The 18,921-nt window shown below is 51.5% G+C and overlaps 1 protein-coding gene across 6 annotated transcripts in view; it reads right to left on the minus strand.

Moving 5' to 3' along the window:
• COQ8A (coenzyme Q8A) overlaps positions 1-17,509 on the minus strand; it is a 47,358-nt gene extending 29,849 nt beyond the window's left edge. Inside the window, exon 1 of one of the 6 annotated variants that reach the window (XM_514248.9) lies at positions 17,134-17,509. The gene's annotated coding sequence lies outside the window, so the exon portion shown is untranslated. Of the gene's footprint in view, positions 1-14,129; positions 14,222-14,756; positions 14,912-16,953 lie in introns of those variants that run through there. The other 5 variants (XM_009441583.5, XM_063791273.1, XM_024352255.3 and 2 more) reach the window with 5 other exon arrangements.
• Positions 17,510-18,921: the final 1,412 nt, after the last annotated feature.

Raw genomic sequence — 18,921 nt, forward strand, 5'->3', positions numbered from 1 at the left:
TAAAGTAAATAAATGTCTTTATTGAAGTGTCTAGAGAGAAAAAGAACCGTGATAAATGCAGCTTCCCAACCCCACGGACAGGGGTTAGGAAAGCTGCACAAGGCTGTGTTCCCACCACAGGAGGGCGTTTTCTGGCCAAACTTTCACTCTCTGACCTTTCAGGGACACCATCTCACTCATGCTGGAGACAAGGCTCCGACTCGGGGATCCTGACCTGCACACGAGCTGGAAATTATTTGGGTCATGGGGACCTTCAAATCTAGTCTCCAAAACCAAAAGACACCCCCACGGGCTGTCTAACCGGCCAGATACAAGAAGATATATCAATAGGAAAATGAGTTGTGTCCTTTTTAAAAATGAATTCAACAGTCAATCCTGACAGACGGCAGATGAGATTATCACACACTGTCCACTCAGGACCCACCGGAAGGAAGGAATTTTACTCTGAGGATCCCTTATACACTCCAAGTCCCCCCTTCACAGCCAGAACTGTCTATCATTCATCTCCTCTATGACAGCAGGCCAGGGACGTCATCTGCATTACCAAGCCACTGTTCAATCTCCTCCGTAAATACAGAGCACAGCATTGTAAACCAGCTCCTCCCCAGCAAAGCATGGTGTCTGTTCTAAAAGCCAAGGACCCACTGTCCTGAAGTCTCTTGCAGTCATATCTGCCACCAAAGCCTAGACATGACTGGTATAAGAAGCTAGAAGCAAGTGGCACAAAAAGCCTTTCTTCTGGGCAAAGTGTGAACCAGGGAGGTGGGGGGGGGGCCAGGGAGAGTGTGAATCTGGGAGAGTGGGAGCCAGGGAGAGTGTGAACTAGGGAGAGTGTGAACCAGGGAGAGCGGGAGCCAGGGAGAGCAGAAGCCAAGGAGAGCGGAAGCCAGGGAGAGCAGGAGCCAGGGAAAGTGTGAACCAGGGAGAGTGAGAGCCAGGGAGAGCAGTAGCCAGGGAAAGTGTGAACCAGGGAGAGTGAGAGCCAGGGAGAGTGTGAACCAGGGAGTGGCAGCCAGGGAGAGTGTGAACCAGGGAGAGTGGGAGCCAGGGAGAGTGTGAACCAGGGAGAGTGGGAGCCAGGGAGAGTGTGAACCAGGGAGTGGCAGCCAGGGAGAGTGTGAACCAGGGAGAGTGAGAGCCAGGGAGAGTGTGAACCAGGGAGTGGCAGCCAGGGAGAGTGTGAACCAGGGAGAGTGGGAGCCAGGGAGAGTGTGAACCAGGGAGTGGCAGCCAGGGAGAGTGTGAACCAGGGAGTGGCAGCCAGGGAGAGTGTGAACCAGGGAGAGTGAGAGCCAGGGAGAGTGTGAACCAGGGAGTGGCAGCCAGGGAGATCTGTGAACCCGGGAGAGTGGGAGCCAGGGAGAGTGTGAACCAGGGGGTGGCAGCCAGGGAGAGTGGCAGCCAGGGAGAGTGTGAACCAGGGAGAGTGAGAGCCAGGGAGAGTGTGAACCAGGGAGTGGCAGCCAGGGAGAGTGTGAACCAGAGAGAGTGGGAGCCAGGGAGAGTGTGAACCAGGGAGTGGCAGCCAGGGAGAGTGTGAATCAGGGAGAGTGGGAACCAGGGAGAATGGGAACCAGGGAGAGTGGGAGCCAGGGAGAGTGGGAGCCAGGGAGAGTGTGAACCAGGGAGTGGGAGCCAGGGAGAGTGTGAACCAGGGAGAGTGTGAACCAGGGAGAGTGAGAGCCAGGGAGAGTGGGAGCCAAGGAGAGTGTGAATCAGGGAGAGTGGGAACCAGGGAGAATGGGAACCAGGGAGAGTGGGAGCCAGGGAGAGTGGGAGCCAGGGAGAATGTGAACCAGGGAGTGACAGCCAGGGAGAGTGTGAACCAGGGAGAGTGAGAGCCTGGGAGAGTGTGAACCAGGGAGTGGGAGCCAGGGAGAGTGTGAACCAGGGAGAGTGGGAGCCAGGGAGAGTGTGAACCAGGGAGTGGGAGCCAGGGAGAGTGTGAACCAGGGAGAGTGGGAGCCAGGGAGAGTGTGAACCAGGGAGTGGCAGCCAGGGAGAGTGGCAGCCAGGGAGAGTAGGAGCCAGGGAGAGTGGCAGCCAAGGAGAGTGTGAACCAGGGAGAGTGGCAGCCAGGGAGAGTGGCAGCCAGGGAGAGTGGCAGCCAGGGAGACTGTGAACCAGGGAGAGTGGCAGCCAGGGAGAGTGGCAGCCAGGGAGAGTAGGAGCCAGGGAGAGTGGCAGCCAAGGAGAGTGTGAACCAGGGAGAGTGGCAGCCAGGGAGAGTGGGAGCCAGGGAGAGTGAACCAGGAAAAGCGGGAGCCAGGGAGAGTGGGAGTCAGGGAGAGTCCACGCTGAGAAGCCTTCCCCAGGGCAGCTGTCTGCTGCAAGCCTAGTACCCCAACCACCTATAGGTACCTCCTATAGGAAGTACGTCCCAAACTGACCTTACCACCCACACCTCATCCTCCCAGGGCTCCCACCCTGAGGAATGTGGCCACCATACACTTCTTTCAAGCCTCCTCCCCTGCCCTCAAGCATCTGATATTCCCACTGGGTGATGCAGCAACCGTTCACCATGGCTCTGCCCTTCCCTCCACTGCCTTTAGGTTCCAGCCAGGCCAACCCACTCCTGGAACCAGAGAGGCTTCCTCCTGCAGGCCTGTGCAGAGGGGGCACACCTCCTCTCCTCCTCCCGGATCTCAGCACCAACATCACCTCTTCTGGGAAGGCTTCCCCAACATGCCTCCCAGCACCCTGTGCCCATCCCCTCCAGCGCAGCAGTGACCACTTCCTGAATCTGCCTAACTCTCTCCCCAGTCGGATATCAGCCACAGGACAAGGACTACAAGGACCATCAGCCATAGGACAAGGACCACATCTGTCTTCCTCTCTCCAGCACCGAACACCATGCTCAGGATTGAGCAGACAGGTCATTAATATTTGCCAAAGGAAATGAACTCAGCTGGTCCCTCCAAAGTTTGAGAAAGCCTGCTATTCTCTGGCTGGCTCACACTTGCTGGCAACTTTTACTCCACATACAGAATCAAGGGCCTCTCAGGAGGCTGGTCTGAGGCACTGGTCCTCAAGCTGCTGCAAACGTCTCAATCACCTTAAGACGAGTCCAGAGTGCTGGGCCACACCCCTAAGGGTTCCGTCTCAGCAGGTCTGGGGTGGGGCCCGGGAATCTGCATCTCTAACAAGTTCCCAGGTGCTGCTGACACTGCGGGTCCCAGGAACTTACTTTGAGAACCCCGGTTCTGGAGGAAGCGAGGGAAGGGGAGCAGAGGTGGCCCATGCCTATGGCCAGGCAGGACGCCTCCACAGAGACCCTTTCCTAAGAGTCTCCCCCTGAAACCCTCTTCCCAAGAGTCTGGCTTTGCCCTTAGGCGGAAGTCTTCCACCTGCCCCTTCTTTTTCCATTATTCTTCAAGAAACAGAAAAAGGAAATCAAAAGTGAATGAGCTTAGAGACCGTGACCCACAGAGCAGACCTCCAAAGGCTCTCAAGACTGTCACTTCAAGGATGCTTTGGCAAGGACTGTTTAATGATATTCAGGATACCCTGAGGGGCTGGCAGTGGCCTTCTGCCCCCCTCCCAGCCAGGAACTGTCTTTTCACTTTGGGCATGAACATTCTCAATTTCTAGCTTGTGTGGGCACTGAAACATTCCTTTACGTCCTTGAAATTCTTCCTTTTTTACTCTTAGAAAAAGAAAACAATTGACTGTTTCCTCCAAGGACTCACAAGAATGTATGTGTTGGGGCAAAGACTTCAAACTTCTGAACCAAACTCCATGAGTCTCTTTAGATGTAACCTTCACCTCAGTCTTTATGATCACACACCAGGGAGCATCACTCAAACATCTCGGGCAACTCCCGGCTTCTATCTCGCGAGGTCCAGCTTCAGGGTCTCTGTCAGTAGGTCCTGAAATATCCTCACCTGCTACCAGTTTTCAAAGACAACTGAACACATGAAGAACCCAGGAGATGAGAAAGAGGGAAAAAAGCCTCCGTCCTTCCCCCGTCAGTGAGCCCCAGCGCAGGCCTGCTGAGTGAGACCTTCACAGCGGGAGCCCAGGAGCCTGTACTCAAGAGTCTACCCCAGGGCTGGGCTCTCAGAGCTGGCCCCAAAGAGCACATCTTCCAGGAAGTCCCCTCTCCCCTTCTCCTCAGGCCCTGCCTGGCAAAACCTGTCAAATTACATCTCCCTAAAAACAGATGTGAACATTCACTACAAGAATGTAAACATCACAACCTTGCCTAAGATTAGTTAGCTAAACGGTGGAATAGTCATAGGAGGGCATGCCACATAGTCATTGAAAATGACACTGTGGGCCAGGCACAGTGGCTCATGCCTGTAATCCCAGCACTTTGGGAGGCCAAGGCTGGTGGATCACGAAGTCAGGAGTTCAAGACCAGCCTAACCAACATGGTGAAACCCCATCTCTACTAAAAATACGAAAGTTATCCAAGCGTGGTGGCATGCGCCTGTAATCCCAGCTACTCGGGAGGCTGAAGCAGGAGGATAGCTTGAAACCAGGAGGCGGAAGCTGCAGTGAGCCAAGATCATGCCACTGCACTCCAGCCTGGGAGACAGAGCCAGACTCCATCTCAAAAAATAAATAAATAAAATAAAATAACACTGTGAAAGGTGTTTATTGACAAATAAGAAAGTGTATTATTATATATTCCTGGGAAATAAAAAGCAGGTCACAAAACTATCATCTTTCCTTTTGGAGCAGGAAAGGAGAGAAGAAAGGGAGGGAGGTGACAGGAAGCAAAAACAGGAACGTTGCTTTTCATGCAGTGGTGGGAAGACAAATCTTTCTATATAGAAAGATTTGTATATAGATACAGCCTTTGTACCTGTATCTATATTTTCTAAAATATTCTACAAAGAACATGAACTACTTTTACAATAGAAAATAAATGTTATAAAAATAATATCAGGTTGGGTGAAGCGGCACACGCCTGTAATCCCAGCACTTTGGAAGGCCAAGGTGGGAAGACTGCTTGAAGCCAGGAGTTTAAGACCAACCCGGGAAACACAGGGACATCCCCATCTCTACAAACAAAAAAATTAGCCAGGCGTGGTGCTGCACCTGTAGTCCCAGCTACTCAGAAGGCTGAGGTGGGAGGATCGCTTGAGCCCAGGGATTTGAGGCTGCAGTGAGCTATGATCACACGACTGCACTCCAGCCTGGGTAACAGAGCAAGAAGACCTGTCTCAAAAAAAATAAAATAAAAGATAAATAAAATAAAAATAATCTTAAATATCTTTTATTAAAATTTTAAAAAGTAAGCAAGCACATAAATGTATTCCCCATCCCCTAAGTGCTTGTCCAGAGCAGAACGGGCAAGGGTTAGGCAGCAGATTGGAATGGCATAAACATTGCCTCTCCTTGTTTAGCCACTGTCCTTCATCAGAAGACAACTGCTCCTAACAGGCCACCAGGCGGATGGAAAGTGGCACCTCCACTTTGGAGAGAGAGGCTCAACTGCCCTTCTCGGGACAGTGGGGGAAAAAATCACTTGGAACAAGCAGCGGGTCTGCCTGCCTTCCCTAATGTTGGCCTCTGGGTTAAAAGATGGAAATAATGAAAGGGTGCTTACCCCCAATCCTCAAAAAAACAGGATCCTAGTTTAGAACTGGGTAGTAGGTGCAGTGACCACATCTTTTGCAACAAAAATTAAGACACATAATTAGTGTCCTTCCAGGGCAGGGGTTAGCAAACCATGGTCCTCAAGCCAAATCCAGTCCTACTGCTTGCTTTTTTGTCAATAAAGTTTTATTGGAACACAGCCTGCTCACCCATTTATAGATTACGTATAGCTCATTCGTTTACATATGTATTGTCCCTAGCTGCTTTCTTTTTTTTTTCTTTTTTGGCTACAACAGCAAAGTTCAGCAGTTGCAAGAAAGATCTATGACCCATAAAGCCCAAAATATTTACTATTTGTCGACTCATATTCTAGGGCAAGAGTAAAAACCACAGCTGTCCCAGGAAATTTGGAAGGTCACCAGAGTTGAATGAGAACACCCCAATAAGGCTCATGTTGGGGCAAGGACCCCCCCATTATAGTTCTGCTCCTGACCCTGAGAAATGGGCTCACCTCGCCAGACACAGAGCTGCCCAACACCCACAGGCCCCCAGGTGAAGCCAGAGAAAGGCAAGCCACCTGTTACTGTATTATCCAGGCCAGGGTGGTGCTGCTCATGAAGGGACAGGCCTGGGGGGCTTGGAGGGGGTGTCCAATGCCAACTTTCTGTACAGCTCTCCTCCCTCCTCCTGTCGCTTCAGGAGGCTCACAGCCTAACTGCAGACACCCGCATTCCCCTCCACGTTGTTGGTCCACGGCTTGGGCTTGAGCTGATATAAAATCATCCACCATCTAATCATTCCTTCATCCCTCCACTTTCTCAGCCTCCTTTACAAGAACCCCCTTGCAAGGCAAGCACTGACGTGGGTGTGGGGTCAGGGGGTGGTCAGGGGAGACACAGAGGCAGACAGGGACGCACGCTGCTGCCTCCACCCCATGCCCCACACAGAGTCCCTTCTGACTGCAGGGCGTTGGTGGCCTCCTGGTGAGCCACATACACCGGCCTGTCTGCCCTGGCAGAGAGGTCTGAGCTCGCCATGGCCCTCACACAGGTCTGTACCCACAGCCTCTGGATGTCCCAGTGGGTCATGCCTTGTAAGAAAGGGAGTTTCCAGGGCTCAACTTGCCTTCTAGGCTAAGGACTTCAAGTTCCCTTGAAAGTTGCTCCCAGACTACTGGGGTTTTTCTTTGAACTGTTTAAAAATTATACATTCTTGTGCTAATAACATAAACAAGAGCTTGTTGAAAACAGGCACTGAATCCCATACTGCTAATTTTTTCTTTAAAAAAAAGCAAGCAACTAGGCACTGACATTCTCCCCCATGAATGAAACCAGTTCCACAGATGTTTTCATTTTGTGAGCAGCAGAACCAGCCCACCATGCCAATGATAACTACAGCTGCTTTTGCTGGGTTTAGTATATGCCAGGCTCTGGGCTCAGTGTTCTACTTAGCACAAAGATGTATTAACTCAATCATTTTCAAAAGGTAAATTATGCCCATTTTACAGATGAGGGTGCTAAGGCACAGAGTGGTTAAGTAATTTGCCCGAAGTCACACAGCTTTTAAGAAGTAAAGCTGGGACCTGGATCCATCATGGCTCAGGAGCTAGGCAACCTGTTTAACAGGTAAGAGGAGAAAAAGAGCAAAACAGTGTGTTTTTTATGTCCCAGGCTACAAACCTCCATTCTCCATCCATTGGAAGATTAAGATATTCTTAGGATTCCCTGGGTGAGTTGCCCTGTGGTGAGCACTGGGTTGGGAGCTGGGCAGGGTTGGGGGTGATATAAAAGCAGCAGAAGGCAAAGTTCCAGCCTCTGATGATAGTCCAGAGAAGGACCCAACACTGTGAGCGAACCTGCATGGGCTCAGAGCTCCAACCACAGGCAGGCAACAGAGGGTCCCAAGCAGCCTCTCCCACTCTGTGAGTTGATATAGCCGATGACACACAAGGCTTTTAAAGGCCAACCAGCCAAGCGCAAGGTCCTGGTGGCAATTTAGTTTTCTGACTAAAAACCTAGTGAAGTTTACTGCTTAAAACATTTAAATTAAAATATTTGGCTCAGGAAGTGATACTGGTGACATGGTTAAGATGCTCTGAGGTTAGGTGATCTGGGTTCACATCATGACTCTGCCAGTGACTTGCTAGTGTGACCTAAATCAAGTCATGTGAGCTTATCTTTGTGCCTCAGTTTCCTCATCTGTTCTTGAAAGGACTGGATAAATCCATGTAACAGCATTCAGGACATATAGTAGGTGCTTAAAAACCATTAGCTAATGCCATTATTATTAGTAGTAGTATTGCAAGCACACAGACATTCTGGAATGAAGTTCAGACTTGGTGAGACCAATGGTTAGGGTGAATGGGATCAGTCTGGATAACCCGCAGTTGTTACTGCCAGGCACAGTCTCACACCTGAGTTGGGAGGAAGGCTGGGCTGGGGAGGACCAGTGTGGTTTATTTAGTGCTGTGGTATGAGGCATCATTCAGGAGAGGCAGTCCAAAGTGCTGGCAGCCTGCTTCGAAACCAGGGACACAAATGTCCACTGGTATTCCTTACCACTTCACCTTAAAGGAGAAAACAGCATGGGAGGCTTTTGTCCAGGTACATTCAGGGAGAGGCAGTTGGGAAGAAAACCCCAGCTCCGAGCCATGGAACACTCTCCTGCCAGATTCCTCTTCCTATAAAAAAACCCACGTTCATCATGCCAACGCATTGCTCAAATGGCTCCTCTACCTGTAGACATGTATGTAGACATATATATAAAACCCAAACTCCTGCGCCTGAAGTCCCAGGCATCGAAATCAGGCCCCCGGCCTCCTTTCCAGCCTCCAGCTACGCGCAAGCCATGTGAGCGCACTCCACTCTGCAGGTCCTACTTTCTCAGGCAGGCCCGCTCGCCCCTTCATCTCTGTACGTCTGAAAACCTACCCATTAGCCAAGGGTGAGGGCCTTGGGGCCTTGGGGCTAGGAATCAGCTCTGCCCTGACCAGCTGGGCTGCTCCAGGCATATTCTCGAACCATCTCTGACCTGTTTCCTCTCCTGGAAATGATGGTATAAGTTATTATATTGTCCAATATAAATGGAGGGGTGGGTGGATATACTCTGAAATGTGTTAAAGCACCATATAAATTCAAGAACGTATTCCTATTCAGGCCCTTGATTCCCAGCTCTTCCATATTTACGTTCTCCTGATAGCCGATCTAACTCGCTGGTCAGATTCCTACATTGTAAGTTACTCTTCTTCTTGCACATGGACCTCTCTTCTCTTCAAACTATAAGCTCCTTGTGGGAGGCTCTTGTCTCAGACAACTCTGACTCTTCCCACTCCACCCACACACACAGAGTGATCCACCCACACAAATTACAAGCGCAAGCGTTGACTGAATTCACGAACCACTGCCACCCAGGAAGGTAATTAAGGATCCTAAAGTTGAGGTTGAAGGGTTTCTTTCAACGTTTCTTTCAGACGCTTACAGGGTTGTCTTTAAATCTGGCCAAAATACTGTGGGTGGCTGTGGTAGGCTGAATAATGGTGTCTCAAAGATACCCATACCACAATCCCCAGAACCTGTGAATGTTACCTGCAAATGGGACTTTGCAGATATGATGAAGTCAGGGATCCTGAGATGGGGGATTATCCAGGTGGGCCCAATGTAATCACAAGGGCCCATATAAGAGGGAGGCAGGCAGGGCAGAGTCAGAACGAGGTGATGGGAGACAGAAGTGAGGCTGGAGTGATGCCATTGTGAGGAAGAGGCCACAAGCCAAGGAATGCAGGCAGCCTCTAGGCTGGAAAAGGCAAGGGGTCAGGTCCTGCCCTTGAGCCTCCAGAAATGAACCAGCCCAGCTGATACCTTGATTCTAGCCTAGTGAGACCAATTTCAGACTTCTAACCTCCAGAACTGTAAGATCATACACTTATGATGCTTTGAGCCACAAACTTTGTGGTAATTTATCACAACAGCCATAGGAAATTAAAGCAGATCCTTGGGTTGGGGAGAGGGGCTGTATTCTAGAATAATTTCCAGACCATTCTTCTAAATTAACTTTGGTCACTCCACAAATACTACTGAATGCCAACCAAGTGCCAGGCACCAAGCTAGGTGGTAGACTACCCCACAGACAGCTCAGTGCATTACTGTTCTTAATGACGGAGTCCTGTTGACTTTCTCTATATTGGGCCCATACTACATGCCAGGCAGATAGATATATATATATTTTTTTTTTTTTTTTTGAGACAGGGTCTTACTCTGTTGCCCAGGTTGGAATTCAGTGGCATGATCACAGCTCACTGCAGCCTCAACCTCCCCAGGCACAGGTGATTATCCTGAGTAGCTAGGACTACAGGTGGGTACCACCACACCTGGCTAATTTGTTTGTATTTTTAGTAGAGACAGGGTTTCACCATGTTGCTCAGGCTGGTCTCGAACCCCCGACCTCAAGTGATCTGCCCACCTCGGCCTCACAAAGTGCTGGGATTATAGGTGTGAGTCACCGTGCCTGGCCTGGGTTTTATATTCTTAATCTTTCAAAACACTTTTACTTCAGGTTTAATATCTCAATGAAATAGGAATAATAACAAGAACAGCTACCATTTATTATTCCCCTCTGTCTGCCTGTCACTTTATATTACCTCTAGTTCTTGCAAAGACCTGGTGAGGTATTATCCCCACTCATTGATAGGATAATTAAAGCTCATCAAGGCTGAGCAATCTCCTAAGGGCCAAAGCTGTGGGATGCTGGACCCTTCCACACCTGTCTGACTCAGGCTCCAGTCCTTTCTTCTTACTGCCTAGGAAGCTGAGAGACAGCAGAGAAGAACACTGCCCCAAATCAATAACTCCTTTTTTGTTAAATCAATAGTCACTCAATATGAGACATCAGCAAGGTTTACATCCTGAAATGTGTCTTCCTGGTTACAGAAAATTGAGTCATAAAAATTCTGGGGCCAGCTGGGCTCTCAAAGGCCATCTGGCCAAACTCCCTGCTCTGGAAAGTTTGTCAGCTGCCAGGACTGAGGGTATCACAATTCTCAGCACCAGTGATCCTACCCACTAGAGGCAAAGCTTGGTTCCAGAGCCAGTTTGATCTTAAACATAAATAGTGGAAAGAGGCAGACGCCCTACATTGAAGACTGCCTCTGGGTGTGCAAGAGCTAGGAGGAGCCATCGGGCACACGGCCCTCAGTCTTGCCACACTCAACACCAGCACCAACCTTTATTAGCATCACCTCCAAATGCCACACACAGGCCAGGTGTGGACATGCACACATCACTGGTATGGAAGTTAAATAAACATGTTCTGCCCTGAGGTCACACACAACCCTTAGGCACTACATGTGTACGCAAAACCTTGATAGATTTTAAAATCACCCAGTTAACCCAGACAAGGGGCAATCCTAGACAGACAACAACCACACACGCAACGAGAAATGAGAAGAGGCTCAGCAGGGTGCAAGGGGACCACAGACCCAGGAGAGGTGGCCATCTCCTTGCTGATCTCCACTCTCCCTGGTCTGGCCTGGCCAGCAAGGCCCTTCACTGTGGAGCCCCAGACACCTCTGCAGCAATACCTCTCGCTAGATGCCTCCGTGCCCCAACGCTTCAGCCAGAATGGACCCCTGGCCCCGCCCAACACCCACACAGGTTTTCCAGCTTCCACATCCTGCTCCCTCCTCCCCATGGAATATCATTTCCCCTGCTGGAATCTTGGCCACCCTGCTGGAATCTTAGCCACCCTGCTGGACTGGTAAACCCCTCCATAGGCAAGTCATCTCCTTTCCTCTAAACTCCCTCATCTCTTAATGGCCTAAGGTCACCTCGCCATGCCCTGTATGACTCTGTGTGTGCCTGTCCCATTTCCCTTACTGCAAGGTAAGCTCCGGAGGGAGGGGCCCTCTCTTTCCCAGTTCTGTACCCCCCACGGGGTCTGGCACTGTCCTCATACACACCATGAGTTTATTAGCATTATGAGTCAGTGAGGCAGGACCCAGGCACCCAGGCTCCGTGGCTTCCTGAGCTCCCTCTTCGAGAGCCCAGGACTGAAGAGACCACCGAGGAGGCTGAGCACCAGGGGAACCTGAACCCCCAACATGCACAGCCACAGAAATGGCAGCAGCACCCTGTTCAAAAAGTGATTTTTACAGGAGCAAAAGCCAGATGAGTTTCCAAGCCAGCTTCATAATCCCGCTGATGGTGGGCACACAGACCCAGGGAGGGAGCAGGGGACGCAGTCACTGCTACTGCTTCCTCTGCGTCACCCCCGACCCTATCTAAGACTGAGGGAAAAGAGGAGGGACTGAAGCCAGCAGGCAGCTGTTCCTCAGCAGGCCAATCAGCCCTGGCCCATGAACCGTGAGCACCAAGCAGGTGTAAACAGGAGCTACAACAGGCATCGCGGCGGCACAATGTCCAACCCTTGACCACATGCTGGCTGTAAACACCTTAGGGAGCAAGAGCCACAAGGATTTTTTCAATCTCGGGAAGATTAGAGATGTTTGCTCAAGCACCTGTCAAACAGTAACCACCTTCAGCTTACCGGGCAATCGACTCTTACTTTTACCCTCCTCTGAGCCAGTAGCAGTGCCAAACAAAAAATGTGCCAAGCACAGAACAAACACTGGGCTGGGGCCCAGGCTCTGAGCTTGAACTTTAACATTTCTTTTCATGTGGACTGTCCCCAGGACCCCTCATCCAGCCCCGTGAACAGCAGGGACTTGCCACCAGGTCCTCCAGTTCCCAGATGACACCGCATATATTGTGATGAGGGCCGACGGGGAGGACCAACAGCAAGGCCACCAAGCGCGGGTGACCTCAGGCACACCGCTTCTCCTCTTGGGGCCTGCGTTTTCTCATTTCCTCATGTGTAAGTGAGGCGACTGACCTGGAGGAGGTCTAGTTCCCAGAGATTAGGAAAGGGCCATGCATCCCTGGAGTGCAGAAAGTCAGCAAGGAGAGCACACACAGGGCTGTTCTGAAAGCTGGGATGTAACGGGGTCTAGAAAGAGTAATGCTCAAAACAACGCAGATACTGATCCTTCTAGAGATTCTATGAAATAGTGAGAGGTAAGAGGCAGACCAACCCTGCTGTCTTCACAGAGGCAGAGAGGGGCGCTACAGCCTCTCTCTCTCTCAGGAAACACACCTCTGGGAAATGGAAAACTCCAGTGGACGGTGCAGAGGTAGGGAGAGATAGGGACTGGGCTTTTCCAAATGACCCGGAAACACCTACCTTCCTGCCTCCCTTCTACACATACACACACACTCTCTCTCTCTCACTCTCTCTCTCAGGGTACAACCAACTCCTCAAAGGATGCTGAGGCACCTAAGGCTCTTCAAGCCCCCACCCTGGCCCTCTCACATTAAACAGAAGGCCTCGACCCCTCTTTAGCGGACCTTTGTTACTCCAGAAATGGGGGCAACCAGATAGGAGTGCCCGCACATTCTTGGCCACATCTCTCAGACCCTTCCCCTTCCTCTGTCCAATCTCCTCCCACACTGACCATCCCTCCTCCTTCCCGCAACAAGACCTTGCCCCTGACCTATTTTTTTCTTTTGCCTTCAATCATAAAAGCCCTCCCCTGAAGCCCACAAGCCCACTCTCTGCTCTCCTGTACCAAACGTTTAAATAAACCTCCCATAGGCTCTGCTTCTCCTCCACCCTCTGGACATGGCTACCATCTCCCAAGGATGGAGTGCACTTGCCATCTTCCCTGCTCCCTCGGCACACACTTTCTGGCCCCAACCCCAAGCTGCCCCTCTGTGACACCTGAGGGCTCAAGGCAGTGGGTCTCCTCAGCCACCCCCTGCCCCACAGTGTTCCCTGCTGGCCCCACACTCTTTCCAGAAGCCCTCCCTCCTCCCTCCTCTCTGGCCTCACCTCCTCAGCTTCCTCCCCCAGCTCCTCTTTCTCCACCAACTCCAAGGCCTGGGAGTTCCCAGGCTGGTCCTCGACACCCCTGCCTCCCTGCCATCTGCACTGGCTCCTGGGGTGCCAGAGCCCCTCCACAGGCTCTGCACTGATGCCTCCCTACCCTCAGGCCAGGCAGGACCTCTCAATAACCGAACCCATTTCCAGAACAAACCAAGTTACACACACACATACCGCATCACCGCTTCAAAGACCCACAGGCAACTGGAAAGGGGTGCAGAGAAATTTCGGAGGGTGATGAAATTGTTCTATAGCTTGATTGTGGTAGGGGTTATGTGACTATGTGCGTTTGTCAAACTGCGCAGAACTGCACACTAAGAAGGATGAATTTACCGTATGCAAATTATATCAAACAGGATGGAAAGAAGTCCCATAGGCTCCCATCATGTCTAAAACTAAGATGACCACCTTCTCCCAAACCAGCTCTTCCTCCATCAACCAGCTCCTCCCCCTGATTAGAAATCTCAGCCATATATCCAGTCAGGTAGTCAGTCTAGAAATTCCACCTGCATAAATTTCTTTGAATCCATGCCTTCAGTTCTATCTCCCCTTGGGGACTCGGGCCATCCTCACTTCTCACAAACCACCTCCGTGGGGCTCCCACCCCTCCATATGTGCAACTCCAGAAAGAGCAGGACCCTCGAACTCACTCACTCCCACCAGCTCTCCTTTCCACTGGCTCTCCCGAGTTCCTGGCTGTTGCTTAACAGGAATGACAGAAGTATCTCCAGATGCCACTGTCAAATCAAGACAACTCTCTGTCTAAATATTCCTGTCTAATTTTGCACACAGCTCTTGTTTCAACGGACAAAGATAATGACTCAGTGTCCATGGTTCTTACTGGAAAATTATCCTGCCAAGTTTTGAGCTTCCCAATAATAGCCTTCTTTAAAATTCTCTTTGAGAAAGGAGAAGTGACCTTCCTTCCTGATCCTTTTCTACAGGCAACAAAGGGCACCCAAAAGATCCCCTAACTGACCAAGGAGTGTTACAGGAAAATCCTGATACATCCCCACAGGATCAAAACAGCAAGAAAAAGAAACTCACTGAATAGGCTTAGGATGGTTTTCCTTGCCCTGTGCAAGAAATCCCTGTTTTTCAGTTTTTCTGCGTGCCAATCAGTTTGGGACTTAGAAATTTGGGGCATAAATTCTGGATCACACTGAAGGCAAAATTTAGACTCAGAAGTAAAGCATCTTTCTCCACACACACGTAAATATGTCTCTTTGGTGAGCAGGCTGACCAAAGGAGAAAAGAAAAAGAAAAGGTTCACTGACCTTGACACTGATGCCTCAAGCAACTACAAAAGAACTCCACAAATCATACCCATGTCCATGCTGCTGTGTAAAAATACACATACGTATGTTTGAAATGCACCCAGCCACTCACTCCCTGCAGATGCAGGCCCAGCCCCTCCCACATCACAAGACACAGAGCTGTCTGAGCAAAAAGTGAGGATGAATAAAGCATCTCCTTGAAGAACCACTTGTGGATAGCTGAGTTAGCCTTTGTGCCAGCACTCAGCTTAAGCATGTTTCCTATTTTAAAACTGGCCCATAGTTATTCATGTGCAAATCCCCTAGTCTTGCAGTATCCCCGAGAACCTACCAGTCTTCTAATTCTCCAGCACCCCCAACCCAGCCAGTCACTGCCACACATTTAGCAGGCACAGTGCATGCCCATGGGTGTCTACCTCCTAACTTTCTGCTTGCAGGTTTTGCCTCTGCCCTCCTAGGTGCACAGGTAGCCCAATCTACATGGCTTTTACCACTGGGTTAGGGCAGGAGGCATAACACTACCCTTTGCCTAAACCTCTCACCTACTCATGGGCAGGTCCCAGAGGGACCCCTGGCAGCACAGGACAACTCTTTTTAGAGTTTTACCTCAGTGGTTCTCAATCAAGGGAGATTTTGCCCTCCAGGGAACATGTGGCAATGTCTGGAAACATTTTTGATGGTCACAACGGCTAGAAGGGGTGGGGAGCGGTGCTAGTCTAGTAGACAGAAGCCAGGGATACTGCTACACATCCTACAATGCATAGGCCAGGTCCCCCACAACGAAGAATTATGGGTCCAAAATGTCATTAGTCCACAGGTTGAAAAACTTTGTCTTAGATAACACACTGGCTCTGAGGGAGGTGCCCATTCTGCCTGGTTCACTTTTCCTTTGAGTTGCTCAACATTAGGCCCCAAATCATTACGATTCTGCATAGTCCGCACCATTTGCAAGGCTGAACAAAACACTCTAAGCCATCGCCTGAGCCTTTTTTTTTTTTTTTTTGAGATTGAGTCTCGCTCTGTTGCCCAGAGGGGAGTGCACTGGCGCCATCTTGGCTCACTGCAACCTCTGCCTCCCAGGTTCAAGCAATTCTCCCACCTCAGCCTCCTGAGTAGCTGGGATTACAGGCGCCCGCCACCACATCCGGCTAATTTTCGTATTTTTTTTTTTTCGGTAGAGACGGGGTTTCACCATTTTGGCCAGGCTGGTCTCGAACTCCTGACCTACGGTGATCCACCCGCCTCGGACTCCCAAAGTGCTGGGATTACAGGCGTGAGCCACCGCACCCAGCCGCCTGAGTCTTACAGATGCTGCTCCTGTAGCTCCCCTTTTGTCTCTCCTCGGGAGAAAGGCCTTCCTCCAAAAGAAGAGTCTCCCAAGAGCCCTCCTGCCAGGACGACCTACCCATCCACAGCGTGACAACTGGCAGGCTGGCATCAAGGAATGTTCAAATCCTTTGGCAATCAGGTAGGCCTGGCATGACCAGCTACTCAATCCTGTCACGTAGATCCAAGGCCCAAGTGAACGTGCACAAGTTTTTCAACAGGCTGTAGGCCCGACTCAGGCTGGAAGACTGCACACAAGCCTCTCACCCTTCAGGAACCTGACATCTCTCACCCAAATGGGGAGTTCCAACACCCAAACCTGCCCCTGCAGCACTCCCCATCGCCCAAAGAGGGTTTGGCAGACGGGCTGTTACCTCTGTGCAATGGGTGAGAATGAGCCACGGAAAGGTTCGAGTTTAGGGGAGTAAGCCCAAACCACTCACAAGACCCCCCAGTGTTTGGAGAAGAGGAAAGGCCAAAAAAAAGCGAAAGGAAGAAAGGATCAAAAAGGATCCCCTGTCCCAAGTTCACACAAAATTCCCACCTGCGAAGCCCAACAGCTGGCTCCAGCCAAGGAAGTCAAAGTTCTCACCCAAACCTGCAGCCAGCGGCAACGAGCCTAGAGCCCCAGACACACAGTGCAAGGGGGTCTGGGAGTGAAGAACAACATTATTAGAAAGCGAAGCATCAAAGCTGTATTGGCGACCAAAGGGCATGGGCAACGGGCATTCGGCAGCGGGAAGGCGGTCGGGCAAGCAGCGGGCGTGTTCCAGGGACCCAAGGCTCTGCACGTGGCCCTCGTCTCCTCCCCGAAGCAGGAACGAGGGGCTGAGGTGGACCCAGGGACGTGAGACGGCTGCAGAGGACCCACCCTGCAACTGAGGCGCCCCCACTGCGTCCGGACCTGAGGCTCGCGGCCAGCGAAACTCGCGGGAAGCTGCGCTGTCACATGAAGAGAATGCAAGAAGGGCTCTGGTGGGTGTTGACCCCAGCTCTGGCCGCAGCCAGACGGCGCCTGGGCACGCGGCGGGCCGGCGGGTGGCAGCCTTACCTGGCTGCAGGAAGCTGGGATCCGCGGTCACCTTCTAGCCGCCTCCGCGCCCGCCTCTGCGCGCTAGCCACCGCGCTGACGCCCGCCACGCGCTCCGGATCTGTTTACCAACTCGCCCGCTCCGGGGGAGCCCCAGCTCACAAGCCCCGCCCCGCGGGCCGCTCCCATTGGCTGCACCGCCGTCCGCCTGCCGAATGCCGCTCTGCGCGTGGGAGCGTGCTCTGCCCGTGCTCCCGGCCCGTAGCCAATCGCGACCGAGAGCGGAGCAAGAGGAGCCAATGGGAGGCTACCTTAGCGGACAGGGCCCTCCTGTTCTCCTTTTCCCCACCTCCCGGCTACCTTTCCCTCTAGCAAACCCGGGCTGGTGGCCTGGCTTTGGAGTTGCTGGCCTGCGCGCATGCGCCTTGAGAACGGGAGCCTTTTTCACTGCGATGCAGTGTGCGTGGCCGCAAAGGTCCCCCCCGCATGCTTGTTGCCTCCAGATTGGTGCTTGCTGGGCCTCTGCGCGGGCCTGGGAGGGGAGGCTGTGGACCAAGCAGACGCGACTGCGGGGCGTGGAGGGTGCCGCCGCTTTAAGGACCGGGCGATGCCTGTTCTTTGCTCCTCTCTGTGTAGCAAGAGCCCCTTGCCCAGGGTCCACAAAAAGCACTCCGAGGAGGGGAAACGCGGCGGGCAAGGCCGCGCACTTCCACTTCCGGCGTCGGGGCCCTTCAGGCTAAGGATGCTTGTTTTGTGTGGCGCCATCCTCAAAACAGGAAGCCTCTGCCACCCGCGCCCCGAGGGTAGAGAGAGAGTACCCTCATCCCGGAGTCGCTGTCCGCCCGCCGGTCTCGTCGGCGTGCAGGTGCCCGCAGTCGCTGACAGCCGGGGTTTTGGAGGGCGCGCAGCCAACACGGGATGGAGCTCGGGTGCAGCCCTCGGCGTCCCCGCCGAGCAGCCCTGGGAGGCACCGCCACCAGCAGCACGCAGATTTGCCCCGTCACTCCCTCCTTAACGAGAAAAGGAACGTATGAGCCAAAGTCGGCTCGACAATTTCCACTCAGATGACCCCAAACACTGGTCTGCAGCTCTGTTAGTCGTTCTTGTGGAAAAAAGAAATAACAATTTAGTTTTTCATAAAATGAAATACTCAAGCCAAAGGATTGTTCCTTATTCTGAGCCTCCCCCCGCTTTTTTTTTTTTTTTTTTTTTTTTTTTTGGTATTGTGAAACGAAAATTCACCCTGCCAAAAGGAAAAAAAATTAAGCTGAAAGCTGAGTCATGCAACTGCCTTTCCTTTTGTTCCTAAGCAGATAGCTACAGATTAAAGGTGAAGTATCTCCACTCTATGTTCACCTTATCTTGTGTAAAGTGCCGATTTACTGAGCGCCAAATACATAACTGTTGCCCTACCTGCTCCCTTTATCGCAACATGTGGCTTCAATAATGTGAACATACCTTCCATCTTCCCCCTCCAGCCTGCTTTTCCCCTTTAAATATTGAAGCCCTCAAAATCATCTTTGGAGAAAGGCACAGACCTGTCTTCTGGGCGCGAGTCCTTCACCTTCGCAACATAAATTTCTAAACTGATAAAGGTACTTTTCGGTTCACAAATATTGACATTTAACTTAATTGAAAGTCGTTTGTTTTATATTATCACTTGGAAAAATTTAAAGTTAGCTGTTCTATGTTGACGCCTAAAATTGGGGATAGGGGCCTGCTTTATTATAATGAAATCCAGAAGTGAACCTAATTTCACAGTCCCCCATCGGCTCCCCAGAGATCTGCCTGAGTCCCCAAGAACAGAAT

This window comes from Pan troglodytes, chromosome 1, assembly GCF_028858775.2.
Source record: "Pan troglodytes isolate AG18354 chromosome 1, NHGRI_mPanTro3-v2.0_pri, whole genome shotgun sequence".
Taxonomy (NCBI): Eukaryota; Metazoa; Chordata; class Mammalia; order Primates; family Hominidae; genus Pan; species Pan troglodytes.